We start from the raw sequence: 16,583 nt of genomic DNA, 5'->3' as shown, positions 1-16,583 counted from the left end.
GCCTGAGCCAGCTGACCTGAGCCACACTGTTTAATTGCAGTGTAGACGTACCTTCAGTTTCCATGTGTAATATAAGTATTGATAGAAGTCATATAGATAAGCCACTGTTACATTATGCCTAGCATGCTTACTACTGCCACATCTCCATTTCCCAGTAGTGCTGGAACTATGGGGTACTGCCACATCCTCTGGCTTGAAGTAGCAATTAGAAACACCAAATATACGGTTTCCTTCATCAGCACCCTCACTATAAAAATCATTCCAGCACCCCTGCCGTCTCCCCTAAGTGTCTGATAAAATAAACTTATTCTACATTATATGAAACTGGGAACAAGCATCCAGTTACTTCTCCTCCTCCCCCTACTCATCCATAATTATAGTTGCAATTTAAGTGAATGACTTTGTAAGTATTATTCCCCCACACGAAATTCAGTAAACATCAAAGCAGTGATGCTCCTTGTGATGGGTTGGATCATAGAAACCACCTTTGGGATTGCTACCTGATGTGTTAAGATGACCCCAGTCTGAGCCAGTTTTCCCTGGCAGCTTGGGACTTCAGAACCCTGCCTGGTTGTGCCAGACACGCTAGCCTGCTACAAACACAGACTCAGGTCTGAACTACGTCCCCCAAAAGCTGCAGGCTTAACTAAAAACAGCTTAAGAAGTGATCCTGTCTCCAACACCCAGATGCCCAGTTCCCAATGGGCTCCAAACCCCAAATAAATCTGTTTTACTCATAAATTGTTCGCCCTCTTTAACACTGATAGAGAGATATGCACAGCTGTTTGCCACCCCAGGTATTAATACATACTCTAGGTTAAGTAAAAAGTGATTTTATTAAATACAAAAAGTAGGATTTAAGTGGTTCCAAGTAATAACAGACAGAACAAAGTGAATTACCAAGCAAAATAAAACAAAACACGCAAGTATAAGCCTAATACAGTAAGAAAACTGAATACAGCTAAAATCTCACCCTCAGAGATGTTTCAATAAGCTTCTTTCACAGACTGGATGCCTTCCTAGTCTGGGCACAATCCTTTCCCCTGGTACAGCCCTTGTTCCAGCTCAGGTGGTAGCTAGGGGATTTCTCAGGACTGCCCCCCCCCCCTTGTTCTGTTCCACCCCCTTATATATCTTTTGCACAAGGCGGGAATCCTTTGTCCCTTTCTGGGTTCCCACCCCTCCTTCTAAATGGAAAAGCACCAGGTTAAAGATGGATTCCAGTTCAGGTGACATGATCACATGTCACTGCAAGACTTCATTACCTACCAGCCAGCACACAGGAAGTCTTACAAGTAAAAAGAGCCATCCACAGTCAATTGTCCTGGTTAATGGGAGCCATCAAGATTCCAAACCACCATTAATGGCCCACACTTTGCATAATTACAATAGGCCCTCAGAGTTATATTTCATATATCTAGTTTCAGATACAAGAATGATACATACATACAAATAGGATGACCACACTCAATAGATTATAAGCTTTGTAATGATACCTTACAAGAGACCTTTTGCATGAAGCATATTCCAGTTACATTATCTTCAAACTCATTAGCTTATTTTCATAACATCATATAGAGTGCAACGTCACACTCCTGATGGACACTTCAGGTAGACTGACGCAGGATAAGTCACCTGGTAGTACAGGTAGTAGAGTATTTTCAGTAGCAGAACTTCATCTTACCAGAGAAGATCAGATGAAGCGTAGTTTGGACCATGTTCAGGTCAAAATGCAAGACTCCTAAGATCATCCTCCAGTAACGGCATTTTGGAAGGACCAAATCACTACTGGAGAGAGAGGAAGAAATGAAGCAGAAAGCTGAGGAAAAAGAACTAGACCCTAATTGAGCAAGATACTTAAGTACATGAGTTGTCCTGATAAAAATCAAAACAATTGCTCATGTGCTCACATACCTTGCTGAAGCAGGGTCCTAGAGAGGAGAGAAAATAAAGACCTTCCGAAACATGCACTGGGAACAAGAGAGGTTGTAAGCACATTGAGCACTCAGTTTAATTGTCATGTACCATTTAGATAGGACAGTGCACCAGAGTTATCAATAATAAATTCTTGAATAATTGTACAGGTGCTAATTCTTATCAGCAGCAACCCACATGAAAGATGCTGAATGTAAAAGTCTCTGTTTTGTTAGCATTTGTAAGTTAGCCATTGATTTATTCTGGCCTCTGAGGGCCAAATCCTGCTCTCCTTATTCAGGTGAGCAGACCAATTCTTCATTAAAGCTAACACCTTTGGGTAACTAGATATGGCAATTACAATAGCAACCCAAGGTGACGTGTTTTAAAGATGCACCAGACTTGTAACAATGCAACATGCTGGAGACAAGCTGCTTGATGCATTTTAAAAAGTGCACTTTCAAGCTATGCCCCAGGAGGCCAGCCCTTTTCTCTCTTTTAAAGTGCCATGGAAGCACAACATGCAGCATTTGAGACTACTTCCTATGTGTTAACTGGTTGAAAATCTGATAGTGAAATGCTATCAAACTGTAAAAGTAAGAGGTGTGGGAGAGATATAGCTGGGTGGAAGAAAGAAGTAGAGTGAAAGGGAGGTTGGCCCAATCCTGCAACTCACTCAAGTAATCTTACAAGAGTAACCTCACTGACTTTGACTGGAATTCTAGCCTGAGTACATTGTAGGATTTGACCTGTGGAATGTGCATGCTGAAACAACTAGCTTTTAATGATCATTGCTAATTATAGGCACTTGGGGTGGGATTTTCATAAGCTCCTAAATTACTTAGGACCACCAGTCCCATAGAAAGCTATTGAAAGTCAATGGGACTGGAGTCCCCAAGTCACCTAAGTGCTTTTGAAAATCTCATCCCTGTCTTGCATTTTACCACCAAGACCAACTATTTTGAAGATTTGGACTTGAACTTTCATGCTATGTGCACATCTACTTCCTACCCAAGCAACTGCCAGTGAAATGCATACCCTTAACATGGAATCACCGTGTCCCCCAAGAGGCAAAAATTTGGCCACCTCTAATCAAGATCAATGGTTACAAATGAACTTATTCCATAAATATTTGACCCTTATCTAGCCTCCTGCTCCCAGAGGATGGAGCAAGTGCCAGCAGCTACAGAAGGGACTATCCCTGAGCAGTCAATAAAAGGCAACTCAAAAAGGAAGCTACAGCTGCAGAGATGTGAACACCCATGGAGTGGAGGAATTTCTTCCTCCTTACTATTCAGAATTCCCAGGCAGAGACAAATTGGAGGAGAGGAGAAGCAGGAGGCAGATTTCCTGAAGAGGCCATAACAAGGCTACAGCTCACCTTTTCCCCTTTCCTTTCTCACAAAACGTAGGTAGAAAGAGCTATTGGGGAACTCTTCAACAATTGCCCTTCTGCAATTAGAGCATTTATTTGGGGTGTACCTGCCAGAAACCCCAAGGCCACGAACTCTAAATTTTCTCAGTTCTGAGCTGTTTTTACATCAAGCCTTTCCTCCCTGGTAGGAATAAACTAACTGAAAAAAAAAACAGTTGCTGGTTTCTCATCAGGTGGAAGGAAGAGCCCAGAGACTGAGTGCCAGGAAACATTCTGAAAGTTTGAGAATCCTAATGGGATGGTATCTGGGGCTGTTTTCAGCCACCGGCACCCCTTCACAGTTGAGCAGGTTGCTCAGCCAATTTGTTCAGCCAATTTCTGTATAATCCCATGCTTGGTTGTTCCTTATTATAACACCAGCCCTCCATCAGGATCACTAATCATCTCTCACCTCATGGGGGGGGGGGGTAAAAAGTCTGGTAGGTCAGGAGGCTGGTAACCCTAGCAAAGGACCAACAGTCTCTACCTTGAGATTAGCTCTGCCTGGAGTTCAGCTGCCTTTGTCCTTCAGGCTTTACTAACCCCTCTGCTGGGTTGGTAGGGGAACCCAGGCCCACCCCCAACGCTGGGTCCCAGCCCAGGGACCCTATGGGATGCTGTTAGAACTGTTTTCTCCCACTCCCTAACTATTTGCCACTATTCCTCTCTTGTAGGCTTTCCCAGACACACATTCCATGATCCTCTTTTTCTAGAAGTCCAGTTACCTAGGCAGCTTCCTGCCAGTCCATTGCTGAAGAAGCCTGCTTTCTGTGGTTCTCAGCCTCTGTGGCAGTCACCCCCCCCCCCTCCAACCTGCAGCCTTTTTATCTCCTCAGCTGTTGTAGGGCCACCATTCAGCCCCAGCTGAGGGGGTAACTCATCCCTCCCGTTAATGGAGATATCCTATCTCCTAGAACTGGAAGGGACCTTGAAAGGTCATCGAGTCCAGCCCCCTGCCTTCACTAGCAGGACCAAGTACTGATTTTGCCCCAGATCCCTAAGTGGCCTCTTCAAGGATTGAACTCACAACCCTGGGTTTAGCAGGCCAATGCTCAAACCACTGAGCTATCCCTCCAGGGGTGTGCTTTAGCAGATGGGACAGCATAGGGTCTGTGCACTGCATGACAGAAGGCAACATGCCCTTGGCTCTCAAATGAGCACTAGCCTTTCCCGGGTGACCTATATTTGCACTGGGCAAATAATGAAAGTTAAGATTTATCAAATATTGTATTCAAAAAGTGTCCCAAAATTGTTCAAATATATGATTCAGCTACTATAGTCACAAATTATTCAGCTAATTTAATAGGCTAGGAAATATGAAAAAGTTCTGTGTCATCATTTAGCCTAAAAGTACCACGAACACAAGGAAATTCATATGAACAACAACAACGAAGTCACGGTACTACTCACAGACCTAAAAACAGCTTCTAAACTAATGCCTTGGTAATTCTGTCTGCATCTATGCATCACCCTAGTGACTTCCATGAAGCTTTATGAGAGTCCTGTGGATGGAACAGCTTGCAAGATCGGGGCCTGGGTTACGCTGATTAATATTAGCATAACTATAACACTGTATAATGTTATAAACAGTAATGCTCATCTGGTAGAGACCATTTATAATGTATGGCTTCCCCCCTCCCTCCCCAGTTTCAAACTCCATCTCCTGTAGTTGGGGATGGGGTGGAGAAAGGGAAACAAATATTTGGAAGACATCTACAGGGCAGGGCACAAAACAATCCTCAACAAATATTAAAACACCATAAAAGTCCATTGTATTTCTAACGGTGTTGAATGTTTGGATCATTTATCCAGAGGAAGCAAGGAAAATAAATTTGAGACCTTGGGTCAGCACCATTTTTTAACCATGCACATTTACCTAATGTACACAGGCAATTACTGCCACTGCTTACATAAATGAGGCATTTGTGCATGCAAATGGGTCTATGCAACTGCATGCACAAATCAGGTGCAAAAAAGAGCAAACCATTTTTTTTTTTTTTTTTTGGTCTTAGGGCCTCAGCTTCATGGGAGGAAAAAAAAACAATCAAACCTTCAATGATGCTGAAATGTCAGACAGCACCAGACATGCTTGTAATGGGCTTTTCCTAGAATGTAAGTAATACTTTTTTCTCAATAAGTGTCAGGAATCAGGGCCTGCAGCAGAGCCAGTCTCCCAGCAACCTAAGAAGTGCAGCAGGCCGCCTGATTGGATGCACTGCCAGATTGGTTGGAAGAGTCAGCAGACCAGCTCTCAAGTCGCAGTTCAGCAGCTATTCAAAGCATTTGCCTATGGCTATGATAACTCCTCTGCCTGTTTGTTCCCAGCCCTGCTCTAGTTTTGCGTCACTCTGGGTAACCTGGTTCTGACCATGGACTCAAATTCTTGATTCTGGCTGGGTCCCTTGGCTCTGGCACCTGGCCTCTGACTCAGGCTCTAACACTGGCCTCTGATTCCTGGCTACCAATGCCTGCTCCAACCAGCAGGCACAACCATCCTTGTCCCAGTAATTAACAATAAGGAACAAACGCCTTAAGTGGTATTGTACCTTCCTTGACTACTTTAGGTACGGGGGCTATTCTTAATTCCTCAGGGGAATGTATAAAAATGCCTTGCTCTTAGGTTTTCACAAAATGATACATGAGGCATTATGTGCCACCTCCTATAGTGCACCAGATTCCATTACCACACCCAGCTCATTTGGCTGCATCAGGTTCTCAACAAGGACATCAAATGTATAACTTTGTGCTTGGTCAGGAAGTCACACGAGGGATAGGAATTGGTCCAGGGATGGGGAGATAACAGATACAAAGGAACAGACAGCAATTCTGTACGTTAACAAGGAATGCTCTGCAGACGAGATGTTTTGAGGGGATTTTTCCCCCTTAACAATAAAGATAAGGAGACTTAATGAGCTAAAAATATCCATATCCCATCCACACAAGACTACTACGATTTGGGGTCTTATGATTTTTCACTAGTTTGGGGCTTTAAGTTGTCACAGCAGTGTTTTTGTGTGTGATTATTTTTAACAGTGGTTTTATTTTGCAGAGTTCAGATCTGTCAGTCAGTCTACCTTTGAAACTCCCACTGACCTTGATGGGAGAGCTAACAGCAGAATGATGCCAGGATCCGGTCCAAAGTTTCTTGCTATGCATACACCTAGGTTGTTTGGAAACATGACCACGTGTACGTAGTTTGCAATACACTTCTGCAAGAATGGTTTTATTAACTCTTATTTACATACTCTGGGGTCCAAAACAAGTGGACATTAATGTGATTATTATGTATACTGTGACAGCATCTATGAGCCCCAGTCATGGACAAGGACCCCATTGTGCTAGGTGCTGTAAAAACACAGAACAAAAGACAACCCCTGTGCCTAAAAGCTTTCAACTGAAGTAAAAGAAACATTATTGTAGCCACCATTATCCCTAATTCTCACCTCAGTATGTTCCCACATGGATTATTTTTACTAGGAGCAAGTATGATCAGCAGGGGTGCTCAGAACCCACAGGGATAACCGCGACATAAGTACACAGATAAATAGTGGGGATGTACAATTCACGTTGAGATCAATGGACACATACTCACACAGATATGAGCACTACCATCCTAAGTCACGAAGCTCCACCCTGGAAAATATCTCCATGATTCCAGCCAGGGGCCACATGTGGAGAGCTCTCTCCACAGGTTTTGATTTTAGCCTGAATCTGAACAGAAGTATCTGCCCAGCATTCTACCCCATACCAGGTGGTTTTGGCATTGCTGATAAATTGAACAGACAATTGTTTGACCACACCTTAGTTCATTATGAAATATATTCAAGAGACCAAATAATATCAGATAGGTTTATTGCTATAAGCCGATAATATAGTACAGGAAAAAGGTTCAACACAATACCAGTCTCCGGGACGCTATCTCATAAGCAGTGTTGTTACATTTGCCTTTCACAGAAAGTGTGCCTTCAAAGTTACACCCCTAAAGTCATCTTTTTATACCCAACCTGTTCACAAGGAAAAGGTTACTGTGTGTGACATCTGAAACTAAACTTAACCAAACAGATTTCCACCTTGTTTTTGTGGTACCATAGTGTACTCCTTATCTCTTCGTTATGAACAAATACATTCTTAGTACAAAGAGGCACGAGGACACCACCTAGGTTTGTACCAGAGTAGAATATTCATATATCTTGTCCTTTTCCTTTGGGACATTCAAATACTGTCCTAGGAGACTAACTCCCTACCTCTTCCTGTGGGGAAACACTTTATGTCCTGATCCAGATCAATTTTTCTATTTACTTAAGCCAAAAGCTTACAGCAACTAATGCAAAGTGTTATGGGATACCTGACGTGGGTGAACAGAATTGTGGGGAAAGTAGAATACAATCAGTTAACTTCCCAACACTTTTATTAATAAGATGCCCAACATCTAGGGATTGGCTGACGGGGTGTGCAAAAGCACACAGACAGCCACAATCAAGCCATATACAGTAGAACCTCAGAGTTACGAACACCTTGGGAATGGAGGTTGTTCGTAACTGAACAAAACGTTATGTTTTTTCTTTCAAAAGTTTACAACTGAGCATTGACTTAATACAGCTTTGAAACTTTATTATACAGAAGAAAAATGCTGTTTTAACCATCTTAATTGAAATGAAACGAGCACAGAAATGGTTTCCTTACCATGTCAATTTTTTTTAAACTTTACCTTTTTTTAAAAAAAAAAAAAGTAGTAGTTTACATTTAACACAGTACTGTACTGTATTTGGGTTGGGGGTTTTTTGGGAAGGGGGCAGGGGTGAAAGTAACTTAAAAGTCTTACTTCCGGCTCTGGGCCCCTATAAGGGACAGGGCCTTGGGCAGAAGGGGTGGGGCTGGGGGTCAGCATCCCCCAGCCAGCCCTTCAGCACTTCCCGGCCCGTGCCACCCGGGGCTCCGGCAGCAATTTAAAGGGCCCAGGGCTCCGGCTGCTGGTGCAGTAGTGGTGGCTGGACACCCCGAGTCCTTTTAAATCACCGGGCCCCGGGGCAGCTGCCCCTTTTGCTCCCCCTTCTCCGTGGCCCTGGGGAGGGCAAAAGGGCAGTGACGTTAAAGTTTAATATTGGCTGTGTACGGGCCTGTATCAGCGGCCACTTCTTACCGGCACGCTGCCCACTTTCACCTGGGCGGGAGGTGTTTCTCTGCTGGTGCCTGATTGCGTACTTCTGGGTCCAAATGAGGTATGCTGTTACAGGTCAATTCATACCTCTGAGTTTCTACTGTATCAATACATATAAGGAGGCAGAAATATTTTTGTGAGGAACCCTTCACCTGGAATTTCCTGATTTCTCTTTAATCAAAATCTGAACTTTAGTTTTACACTGAATCCCTTTTGTTCTGAATTCATAGAAGTCAGTTCTGATCTATTTAAAAATGATACACAAAGCAGTTTTCTACATTCCATATGAAGGAATTATGCATCTGGAGTATAAGGCTGTATCTTGCCATTATTCCAGATGCAGGAACTCCAAGAGGACTTATGGGAGTTTTGGATACCAAAAAACAAAAACAAACATTGGATATTGTCTTAAAGACACTCTTCAAAAATATTGGCCCAGATTCTGAGTGTTATTGAGAAGAACTATATTATGGCATCATTGTTAGATGTTGAGACGAAAGCAGTTCTTCAGTTAATTGTACGATACATTTTAAAAGTAGGTTATATCTTTGTCACCTGCTGTAATTTAGACTGTCTATGTTTATCTTTTTTTCACTTTGCTGAATCCTAAGTCTGTTATTTCCTTTGGACAAAGCAATACACAAAATGTACCTTAAAAAACAAATTTCTGCTACTGGGAACTGCCCAGCAAAGTTCTCCAGTCATATGAACTACAGGATGTGCCAAACTGCCCTAATATAATTCAGATAATCATCAAGCTGCATGTTCCATGTTATGTTCCATTTACTCATAATGAAGTATGATGTAACTCAACATGACCTATCAGGACCTCACATTTCAAGACAGCATGACAAAAAGCATGCAGTGGATGAGTTTCTTTATTGGGATTATGCTTCCCACTGATGGCTTCCTTTCAACAGATGTCTGACTGAGAAAGGACAAATATTTAATTGCAACTTATTATAAAACACCGAGTATATTCAATTCTGAGTTTCCAAGTAGCAATGGTAGTAATGATTTTTTTTGTTCCTTCCCCGCTTTTTCATACACATTCTGCTACCCAGCTTCAATACTAGAGTAAGGCACATCATTTTTAGTAACATATAATCTGAATTAGTTATGGTGAGGCTTTTGTACTGGCAAAAAATGTTCTTTAACTAAAACAGCATTTTCTAGTTTACTGGACAAATACCAGAAGAAAATTGCGGAATCATGTGGGGTTGCTAAGCAACCAATAGTTCCAGTGTCATTTGTTTGTGATCAATTCAAGTCATTCATCAGGCTCTGAAGCACCATGCTAAGGAATTCCAACAAATTTGTTCCTTGGGAAAGCCACAGAGACTTCCTGCAACACAATAACACTTTCATTCTTAGAAGATAAATTTAGATGTTCTTTTGATGAAATGTGATATGTTAATTCATTATTCTTAACATACTACTAATGGGCAAAGCTTCAATTAACTAACTACACCATTATAACACATGCAAGATAAAATGGAGTAATTAGTACTGCTTAAAGTAGTCACTATCCTCTCCCACTGGGAAAATGAAGAAGGAAGCTTCCTTATCATGCAAACAGTTGTCCACAAAAATCACTATATGTAATTTGCAGCTAGCTTTTGTTGATTTTTTTTACCAGTGATATGTGATAAATTACATTTTTAATAGCAAACAAAATGGCTGCAGTCCAAACCACACTAGGTAGACCTAAAATGCTGTGAATAATATAATCTTTCATTTAAAAGGAATGCTTATCTCTGGGCTTTCTGGAATAAAGGGATGTACTATTATGCCTTTACTCATTACGTTTCATTACAAAATGTGGCACATAGTAAATGCCCATAATAATTACATTCTCTATAGACAGTCAGTGAGTTAAGGATAAAACTGCAATCAAAATGCACATAATTGAAAACATAGTATCCTTACTGTCTTGTTTCAGTCTCTGGTTCAGAATTCAATGCCTCATATTCTGATTGTTTAAAATGTTGTACTGTATTATCAATTTCAAAGAGTGAATGTAAAAGCTATGCTTATAGTTATGGTAAAACTTCTACAAGACCAAATTGCTTACAATTTTTTGGACATGGACATTTTCCAGAATTTTCATACAAATCCTGTGGTTATTTTCTCTCTTGTATTGCTTGCATAAATTATTTTGTCCCATGCCTTGCCCTTATCATAGGACCTGGTCTTGTAATCAACTTACTCAGGCAGAACTCCCATTGACAACAAAAGGACCCTTGCTTGAGTAAGTAATACAGAAGCTTGGTTCACAAGCCTTTTCAATTCCATTAAAAACAATTTGCCTTTCTGAGAGCAAATCATTCAGTAATTTTGAAGTCACCACAAAAGGTCATATTAGGACATCAGTGATATATCACATTATTCATTTTAGGGAGGATTTTTATTTTTATTCTATATTTTTCTTTTACAAGATGGTGACCAAATTTGGAAACAAAATTTTGTTAAATAAATAAAATCTGCATGCAAAGGATCATGGGTTATAATGTGTCAATGATCATATAAACAGCTCCAATAAAGCTACAACACCCATGTTTCCAAATTTGGTTAACATCTTTTAAAGAAAAATATAGAATATTCATTTTAGGGAGTGTTTTTTTTTAAATGTATAAGTCACTATCTTTCTCTTTGAGTAATACTAGGGGTCAATTCATGCTATTTGTTCAGTAGTGCTCAGTGGTGCTTATGACGTTCTTCCAAATACCATTCCATCAACACTTACTTTCAACAACATAATTTAACTTTGTCAGATAAAATAGAACTTCAGAGTCAAACAAAATGAGATTTGTCAAATCACTTGTGTAATTTCCCAATAATATGTATCAGACTCAACTACTTCTAATTACTAGAAATAAAAATATATGCATATATATGGTTTTTTACCTATTAATGATGTATGAAAATGTACTGCATTTTCAGACATGATTTTACAACTTATCTGTCCACCTGTCTAAAACATGTCATGTCAAAAACTTGAACCAAATAAATGTTCAGTGATGAGCTGTGTGAGAAAAGGCAAGTCCAGGTTCTTGGTGCAAAGGCTTGTGTGGGCTGTTTGTTAATTTATTCTATTACATTGCAGAGAAGCCTATTGAAATTATGCAATCAGAAAATGTAAGTGGAACCACTTATTAAACCAAACTTTGTGGTTATCAAAATTATTATAAACAGATGCATCTTTTGATTAACTTGTACAATCCAAGTTATTAATCTACCATACATCACTAATACCTATAGGTTCTTGCATTTCTCCCTACTTTTGGTGAATTCATCTACATTTTACTGCAAAGATGAATTACCACAACTCTAATGAAAGATGTTAAATATTTGTAAGAAAAAGAGATGACTATTGAAAAGAGGACACGTCCCTTTCTCCCCCTCCCACCAAAAGAATCTGAAAATATATATCCCCAAAGGAAACTGAAATTGAGGCTTTCAAACTTGAACTTTCACAAAGCAATGTGAAATTCAGAAGAAACAATCCTAAAACTAATAGTCACCTCAAGCTATTTGTGTTTGTGATCTTGGATATATACAAAACAGATCTTCTCTTCTTCGCCTGTCATTTCTGCTGAAAGTTTCCTCTTGTGTTTTCTAGAGCTCTGCAGTGCAAACTTTCGCTGGGCAACAGCTTTGCACAGTGTCACAGCATGCACTTAAAAAAACTGCATCAAAAGTGCCTGGACAATAAGGACAGACCATCTCAAAATGCCTCTGACTCAGAAAATGCGTGAAGGAACTAACTGGTGTCTTGCTCCCCAAAACATGTGTGAGGTGACGATGTCTGTCCTAGAGCCACTGTGAAGCGAAGCCATAGCGCTAAAAGACTCCAAAGCCCAACTAAAACCTGCCAACCCAGCTCCCTCGCACAGCTGTTCTGATCGGAGCCCCCTTGGTACTTTCCAAGGCTCCGCCGAGCGTTAAAGCGTTTGCATCCCCAGCGCCTAGGCACATCCATAAAGCTACGCCGCGGTTGGGGTTTAACTCCAGCCCAGCCGCTCTGCTGCCGGGAGCCCCGGCTTAACACACACATAGACTTGATGTTTCAGTGCAATCAGCTGCTTTCCGAGCCCTTTAAACCCCCTGCCTCAGCAGGTCTGCCTCAGCTTCCCCCTATCGCCTTGCCTCCGCTCCATCGGATCTGAGGTTTCCCCCTGGGCAGATCGGCTTGTTCGCAAGAAAGAAACCAACTGACCTCAACCTCCTATGAAAGAAAAATGCCCCCCACCCCACCCCACTTCCCACCTTCTACCCCCACCCAGCCACACCCCTACTCAACCAGTACCTGGGCTTGCTGGTTGCACCTCAGGGCGGGCGGGCAGGTTAGCGTCCCTCGCTGGGAAGCGCCCGGAGTTCGCAGGGGAAAGGGAGAGGCGCCCGGCTGGGGCTGCGGTTCGTGGACAGCAGCTCCCCTGTCCCAGCGCTCCGAATTAATCACTTCGCCTTCCCCACATCCAAAAAAAAAGGGAAACGCACTGAAAGGAAGAAGGCTCCCTCCGTGACTGGCATCAATATCTCCTTCGGCGGAGCTTTCCGGGAGCCATGGCAACGAGCCCCTAAACCTCCCAAATCTCTCCCGGCTTCACACACACACACACACACACACTGGGGCTGGCCCAGCAGCTCGCGCTCCCCACCACCCGCACAGGCTGGGGAAGGTGCAGGGGAGGGTGGCAGCCTGCAGCTCCCCGGCACACGCCCCTCTACAGCCGCTGGAAGCTGTTGCCTTCCTCCCGAGGGATCTGGGGCAGCCTCAGCAAAGCAAAAGGCAGCCCTGCAAAACAGGGGGACGGCCGGGGGGGGGGGGGAAGGCAAATTCCTCCCCTCCACCCGATTCAGCTGCAAGGTGGGGAGCAGTTTGCACGGCAGCCGGACCCCCCACCCCCACTCTAAGGCAGGTGGGGCGCTCCCACCTGATGCAGCTGCTCCCTCGGACCGCGGCAATCCGGATCAGCGGACCGCGGGAGGGCAGCCCCTTGAGGTGGGGAGCGAGCCGCACAGCTCCCAGCCGCGGGGCGCGTGGGGAGCTCGCCGTACCTTGGAAAGATCGGGGTCCCCCTGGTTCCAGCGCTGGTCGCCTCTTCCCCCTGGCTGAGGCTCGCCCTTCTCTCCCGGCGGGCTGTGGCTAAGTGCCTGGTTCCTTCCCCAGCTGCCAGAGGGCGAGGAGCGCAGGGTGCCGTCCCAGCATGTTCACACTTTCCACTCCCTCTTCCTCCTCCTCCCTGGAGGCTTGGGAGCGCGTGGAGAGCGGGGAAGAGCGAGCCCAAACTCCCTGGGGGCTGGAACAGTTTCTATAGTGAGGGTGCTGCTGCCGGAGACCACCGATTTGGTGTCTGCTATTACTATTCCAGCCAGGGATGCGGCAGTACCCCCAGCACCCCTGTCCCAGGGAGCGTGGCTGAGGAGGGGCACAGGGCTGGAGATGCGCAAGGACCCCTCTGATAATGAGGGGCCAAGAGTTGAAAGCTACAACCAGGGACCTTTGGGGCCTATGTTAAGGACCCACCTTCAGAAGCCCCTGAGATGCGGTGCCTCGGAGACCACCACCAGAGCATTTTGGAAAAACACAAGACAAAATGGCATATTCTTGACCGCACGTGGTTCTTTCCTCTTCAGTAACTGTACCCATGGATGACATATAACTGGAAGAAAAGGGGTAAAATCAAGAAAAGGAAAATAATGGCTGAAGGGCAGAGGGGCACAAACCAACTGGCAAGACCCTTCAAATAATGGGCTGAACTGCCAAGGGAGGTGGTAGAGAGCCCACTACCTACGTTAATTAAACCAGTAGGACTAAATATAATACCAGACTCTTTTCTTGCATCTAAATCAGACCTCTCCATTTTCCACCACAGACAAAACTTTATACCCTCCCCATACAAGGCAGGTGCTGTAAGCAATTATTATCATAGCAGCTTCGTTAAATTAGAGTGTTCTGAAAGTTAATTAATCCCATATCATTTGAGACACCTTACAGCATCGTTTTTCTCCACCTCCCTCTACCTTTCTTTTCCCCACCTCGCCAAATTAACTCCTTTTGAATTAGTGAGCATTTGGAATCTCTGGAACATATTGAAGGAGTGGAAAGGTTGGCTTTTACCTCTGAGTATTTTCCTTGAATAACCTGTTTATTCCATAGAGTAACATTGAATTTTCCCCTGTGTTAGTCAGGCAGGTGAAGACAAACTATCACCAATCTGTCAGCCATGTTCTTTAAAGATTTTACCCAGGAAGGAGGGGAGTGGATTTTGTGAGTGCTTGGACTTCTCTTACAGTTTCCTACTTCACTGCTGCCTCCCAAGTGTGACCTTTCCATTCCCCCCCCCCCCCCCAAGCTTTGTCTGATGTGATGAACAAAAATGATCATAAACACACATTAAACCATAAAACCAGACTGAGTGGAGGGCTAGCACTCATGAGGATTATTACCACTGGGATTAGAGATTTTTAAAATATTAACAATTAGAAAGTGTTGATGTACCAGGGAACCATTGTTGTCCACCTCAGGCAAAATTGTTTAGGTGAGTTATTTTTGGACAGGAAGTGAATAAAATGGCACATTAGGCTTAGGAAAAACTGTTATAAAGCAAATGAGGTAGTAGGAGAGATATTCTGCAAGCTAATAAGAAAGATGGTAGTATAATTTAATATATTTGTTCTGAATAAGGAAACTGAATGCAAAAATCTATACTGAGTCAGTGCTATGGTTTACATTTCAATCACGTAAAATCAACCAATATACAGACAGAATTTTCTCAGTAACTGTAACTCAGCCAACTTGTGACTATAAGGTTGCTGAAATTTACAACCAGATGTAGAGGGGGGAAACCTACCTCTGTGCAAGGGAGCTAAGTTTTGGTTGCTTGTAAAAGTCACAATATTGAATTCCTAGATTTATCTGCAATTAGGGCCTTGCCCAAAGCCCAGCAAAGTAAACAGGAGTCTTTCCATTGACTAAAGTGGACACTGGATCCAGCCTTCACAACTAAATCCTACGTCTATTTGCTGATTGTGGGTATATTCAGTCTAAACACAGTGAAAAAAAAATGCTGCATTTACATGGCACTGCTCTCCAAAGCAGCTGAGAACTCATGCAGTTCATGAGAACTTTATGCACAAGAAACCTCTGAAAACTAATGTAAATGGATAATGGAGATATTAGTAAAGCAATCTCCTATCAGTGTTAGGGCCCTGAACGATGAATGCACTGTGAATCCACATGGCCCAGTTTCAGCATTGGAGTCAAATAGCAGACTGTACCCATTATTAGCCATTTCCTCATATACACAGCAGAAGCCAGGAATGGCTGATTCTCTGACTTCTCAGAGCTTCATCTGCATGGCTGGTTAATCTAGCCCCAGCTTTGCTGTGTTAACTCACAGTTTCACTGAGAAGATTGACTCCTCTGCTCATTTTTCTGGGTTTCAGCCTATGTTTCCCTTGACTGTAGAAAAAAAAACAGATAGATGTAAAACAATCAAGAATACTTCCGCAAATTAATAATTGGCTTACAATTATAATGCAAAATATGTTGTTATTAATACTAAGATAAGACATTAGTGAAAAACTTTTCTATCTGGAGGCCACAGTTTCTCTTAGATGTGGTTTAAATAGATGTATTCCATCATGCTTCAGACTTCAGCAGATAATGAAAATGAACAAGTGTTACATGCACTCAAATCATTCTTAATATGGGAGGAAAACAAAGACACATGAGGAACACAAAGACAGTTCAGTAACATGGGTACTTCTAAACAGATGGTTCCTCTCTCCCTGAATTGCTTGCCTGAAAATAAAAGATGTGCTTCAAAATATTATCCATTTGGCTAGAGACACACAGATAGGAACATTGGCCAAATCTGTCAAACCCAGGTGCCTAAATATAGGCTCTTACATTCATATTAAACACCTACATAAAAATGGCTTGATTTTCACAGGTGCTGAATTTTTGCCCATTGATTGCATTTTAAAAATACAGTACACATTAAATATGTATTATCTTCCCAAATCAAATGCCAGAATAAAAGGTTTGATAATTTAGCTTAAGGTTTCGCCAAAGAAATCTGGAGCTCT

The 16,583-nt window shown here is 42.7% G+C and overlaps 1 protein-coding gene across 6 annotated transcripts in view; it reads right to left on the bottom strand.

Annotated features, from left to right (window-relative positions):
- The window catches only part of CHL1 (cell adhesion molecule L1 like), a 194,347-nt gene extending 180,735 nt beyond the window's left edge, over window positions 1-13,612 (bottom strand). For 3 of the 6 annotated variants that reach the window (XM_054035092.1, XM_054035097.1, XM_054035096.1), the window contains exon 1: window positions 12,796-13,089. The gene's annotated coding sequence lies outside the window, so the exon portion shown is untranslated. Of the gene's footprint in view, window positions 1-12,795; window positions 13,090-13,547 lie in introns of those variants that run through there. The other 3 variants (XM_054035093.1, XM_054035095.1, XM_054035094.1) reach the window with 2 other exon arrangements.
- Window positions 13,613-16,583: the final 2,971 nt, after the last annotated feature.

This window comes from Malaclemys terrapin, chromosome 7, assembly GCF_027887155.1.
Source record: "Malaclemys terrapin pileata isolate rMalTer1 chromosome 7, rMalTer1.hap1, whole genome shotgun sequence".
NCBI lineage: Eukaryota > Metazoa > Chordata > Testudines > Emydidae > Malaclemys > Malaclemys terrapin.
Note: the sequence above shows the minus strand (reverse complement) of the source record. Positions and strands in the feature narration are given on the sequence as shown.